The sequence below is a fragment of the Athene cunicularia genome, assembly GCF_003259725.1.
Source record: "Athene cunicularia isolate RWA chromosome 19 unlocalized genomic scaffold, athCun1 chr19_part1, whole genome shotgun sequence".
Classification (NCBI taxonomy): domain Eukaryota; kingdom Metazoa; phylum Chordata; class Aves; order Strigiformes; family Strigidae; genus Athene; species Athene cunicularia.
This window is the reverse complement of record NW_020799124.1, coordinates 1,631,880-1,636,605: the sequence shown is the minus strand read 5'-3', so window position 1 is coordinate 1,636,605 and position 4,726 is coordinate 1,631,880.

Genomic DNA, 4,726 nt, shown 5'->3' with positions numbered 1-4,726 from the left:
AATGAGTGACGAGCGTAAAGTCAGAAATCGCTCCCGCCAGCACATTTTCTTCTCCTTTATCGGCATAATCTGTTTACTGCTAAATGCAGGAGGTGGCTATAGACGTGCCTGTTTCACTTTCTGGCTCCTGCGAACCAGCACAAATGTTGCAAGCTTGGAGCTGCGAAGGCGGCAGACGCAGAAGCCCCAGCCATCAAACACACACGCAACTGTTTTCCCTGCCTCTCCGCGGGGTTTGGTAACAAAAGCCCACACTGCAGGCGCTGCCTCCCGACAGGCTCCTTTTCAAACCCGCCCGCAGCCCGCCTGCCTTTGAAGTGGACGCCAAGATTTCTTTTCCCCGCGAGCGGTGCGGCCGTTGTACCTGTCGAGGGTACGGTCGGTGGGGACCCCTGTGCCTCGCCCTCTCCCCGGTCCCCAGCCAGGGCACCGGGGCTGGTTTGAGGTCCCCGGGGCCGCGGGGTGTGTGGGTGATGTCCCGGCAGCACCGGGGTGCCGATGGCAAGGGCAGGATGTGCTGGGCTGGAAGTACCCCGGGCTGCCAGTGGGCAGAAGACGTGCCCCACCGAGCCGCTCCTGGCTTTGGGGTCTGCTCCTTTTTTTTTCAAAGGAAGGACTGAGGAGGATCCCTGGTGTCACGGCAGCCTGGCCGGTGGGTCAGAGCCGGCCTGAGCCACGCCGGCCGTGCCTCAACGCACGCGGGCTCCGTGCCCGTCCTGCTCCCGCCGTGTGCCCGGCGCTGGGGTGGAGGGGGGTGCCGGGGCCACACACTTTGCACCGGGCTGCCCTGCACCCTGCGGGGTAAGAGGGGGGTGTGTGCTCGGGGTGTCAGCGTGGCTGCGGGTGCGAGGAGCCAAGTGTGGAGCTGGGGCTTTGCCGCTGGGAACAGAAGGTCCTTTAGTCCCTGGGTGGGAGTTTTATTCCCAGCCTGAGGCTGGTGGAGAGAGAGGAGGGGCTCCTTCCCTACCCTCGCTGGCTTTGGGGTCCATAGGAGGCTGCCGTTACTCCCTCCCAATCCAAAGCAGCTCTGCATATTTGGAAGAAAATCGAGCTTGGAACCGGATCAGCTTGTCAATGTTCCAGCGCCTCTTAGCTACCGAGGGCTTAACTTTCAGCGAAGTTTCCATGAGCGCAGGAAGCCCCGACAGGCAGCCGGGCAGGAGCTCTTGCGCGAAGGAAATTCTGCTTCTCCCAGCCGAGGAGGTTGTTGCTGGAGGGTCGGGCTGGCGAAGTGCTCGAGCCCCGGGGGTGCTCACAGCGTGTCTTCCCTCTGCCGAGCCCGCGGAGGGTTGGCCGTGCCCCTTGGAAGCGTCGCCCCGTGGCTGCGGAGGATGGTGCGGAGCTCCCCGGCAGCCCGGCGCTGGGCAAGCCGCGTCCCGCGTCGCCTCACAGGTCAGTCCTGCTGCAACCGCTGGAACCCCCCGGCCTCGCTGGCCCCGTCTACGCGGTCAGCAAAGATTTTGTGTCGGGGGGAGTCTGGGCACACGCGTGACCGCGACGGGGCCTGTGGTCAAAGTGGGGACCCTGCCCGTGAGCGCGGGGGGTTGGCAGCGGGCGGGCGGCCACAGGGGCTCGGGGATCTTTGCTAACGCGGTCTAACGACCTACCCGGAAATCTCCGAGGCTCAGCGAAGCCTCTCTGAATGATGTCACTCTGCAGCCTTTTCAAAATATCGTGGAGGTACAAAGCATTGTTTTAATGGAGGATGAAGAGTGATTGGTTTTATGTCCTATTTAAAAAAAAAAATAAATCAGGTCTGATGAGTAGAAAGGCCACTAAAACCAGCTTGGAAGGCAAAATGCATTTCTTACATAAAAATGTACAATTCTCAGTGACGTTTGTATCACTTCTACACAAAATGGTTTCAGAAGAAAAGAAAGGCAATCTGTAATGGTTGTGAGTGTTGCTATTTTAGAATTTATTTCCATAAGTGATTTTTTTCTTAAAGATGTTTAATAGTAATTCATATAATAAAGTCCTGTTGTACTCTTGACACTGGGGTGTATTTTGCTTTTTTTCACCCATTTCTGGACAGGGGGACAAATTAAAAAAACGGGGTTGGGGAGGGAGATGCTTCTTCCCTTTGTGCCCATCGTAGCTGCGTCCCTCACGGCTGCAGAAGCCGCCGCGGCTCGATGCCTCCCTGCTCCTGACGATGCTGAATTTGCATCCGAGGATTTTCTCGGGAAAAGCAAGCGCGGTGCGGGGCCCGTCGCTGGTGAGCTGCCGGCTCCATCCGGGAGCAATTCCCGCTTCCACGCGGCAGGATTTTGGTTCAGGAGCAGGTCCCTGCCGGTGCCGGTTGTAGCAGAGAGTGAGAAGAGTGGCGGGAGCTGAGGATTCGGGGACAGCCCTGGCACAGCCGAGGATGCTCTTCACCTCGAAGCACCAGCACACCGGGTGCGTGGGGCACCCACCGCTCCCCGCTGCCGACCCCACGCCGGGGCCCAACGCAAAGGGGGCTCTGCTGGGGTCAGAGGCTGCGAGCGTGGGGCCCTGTGTGAGCTCCCCCCACGCCCGTGAGGACCTGCCTTTCAGGAAAGAGCGGAAAAGGAGAAATGCTGTGTCTTACCCTCTTCATTCCGAAAATAACAAGCCTCTGGGGGACGGGGCGTGTGAGATTTCTTTAAACTGTTTCATTAACTATCGCAGAGTAACTCCTCCGTGTCTGTCAAGTCTGGCTCCTTCACGTTGTCTCCTGGCGGAATGGAAATACGCTGTTGTTATGAATTATTTCTCAAATAGACGTTATTCCTCTCCAGCCCCACACAATTCCACACGGAGCTGGCCGGGTCTGCGAAGATGGAGAACGTGGAGCTGGACGGCATTGGTGGAGCCGCTGCTGTAGGGGCTGGTCCCAGCAGCACTCCCGTAGGGAATTGCCTTCTTGGCGCTGGGCTTGGCTTCCCCTTCCTTTCGTGTTCCCTGCAGCAGGCTGGAGGAGGAAAACTTTTGGTGAGAAACTCCTCAGAGGTTTAAAAATAGACCCAAAAATGAGGGGGAGGTCTGTGCTAGGTGTGAGGGAAGGGCAAGAGACTCTCAAACCCCATTTACAGGAGCTGGTCCAGGGTGTCCCCAGCCAGCACCCAAACCCTCAGTCTCCAACCCTTCATTTTGGGGAAGAATAGGACATTTGGCCTGTCCAGACTGTGCTGCCCTTGAGAAATAACCCCCCGGGGGCAGCCTTAGCAAGGCGGTGTCTGGCTGGAGGGGCTGTGAATCCGGGGACTGCTCCAAACCTCCGCGTTCCCTGGCCAGGGGCAGCCCAAGACACGCAGGAGGAGGGTTATTTCCTGGCAGCGGGGCAGGTGGGCAGCCCCGGGGGGAGGGGGGCATGTGGAGAATCCCCCTCACTTGTGGGGATGGGGCCGTGCGCCCGCAGGGGACGCAGCCGGAGTCTGCTTGCCCCGCGCCAGCTGTCCGGGAGCAGCTTTAGGCTGCTGGCAGGATTAGAGCTTCCCAGCCTCACGTGTGGCTTGGAAAGCTTCCCTGTGAAAGAAGATGCTGGAAAAAGTCAAGGCATTCTTGCCTTAAATGTCAAAAGCATCGAAATGCTGGAGAAACCCTGGCTGTCGCCTTCCTGCGGAGGCCAAGCAAGCTGTCGCGAGCCCGCGGGGGAGCCAGGGCTTTTTCAAAGAGCTGAAAAGACCCGGGCCTGCCCAGTCCTTTGAGCAGCTCAGATGCAGCCCTGGAGCGGTCCCAGCAACTCCCTTTTGAATTCTTTTGCTCTGTGAGGACAAGGGTTTTTCTTTCAAAACCGTGTTTTAAGAAAACCAGCAGCTGAGAAAAGCCCAGGACTGAAAACTGTGCTCAGATGAACGATGAATGCTAGAGGTGTTCTAGACTGGCATCGAGTACCTGCTGGCTGTCAGTCTGCGGTGGAAATTTACTGCCCCCTTCCTTCCCAAGGCTGGAAGATGGAAGGACAGAGATATTTTTATTCTCCTCAGCTCATTCCCAAGCTAAGGGCTGCACCTAGTGACCAGGCACTGCTCGCTGCCACGCACTTCCCCCAGGTCAGGTTGTTGGAAATGCTGACCGGCTGTTACAAGGGCAAATAGTCTGGGTGTAGCGGCTGGGTTTTATAAATCAAGGTAAATAATCCAGACTGGGGCTGCGTGCTGGGCAGCCAGGCACCGTCTGCTGCCACCTCCTGGGCCCAGCAAACAGTGCTGGGGCTGCCCAGGGCAGGATCAGGCCACGGTGCAACCCCCAGACAGGGCTTGTGCAAACCACAGCGGCAAATCCCACCGCTCGCTCTCTCTGGGTGAGAACCAACACCAGAAGGCGACCGGGGTCAGACTGATTCTCTTCACACGGTGATGGGTTGCAGGCCAATGTCACCACCAGTCTCCAGGCTCCTTGGCTGCCGTGGGGACGTAGCGGTGCTCAGCTTAGGGGACAGCAAATACGGCAGGTGTAAAGTGCTGCGGGTGGAGGAGATGAGCCCCAGCCTCTGGGGACGTCATTCCTGCCGGATGGAGAGAAATGACTCCACGGAGGAGGAGCGGGCACAGCACGCCAACGGCAATGCCCGTTGTGTCCCCTCCTGGTGGGACCGGCCAGCGTGGGGGACAGCAGGACATGTCCCTCGGCCGGACAGCTGTCCTCCCCCACCACCCGCAGCAGCCACCCGAGGCCGGCAACTGGGCAGCCCCGACGGCTCCCTCGAGAAACGGGGGACAGCGGCCAGGCCGCCCTGCCGGGGCCCGCAGCGTTCGCCCAG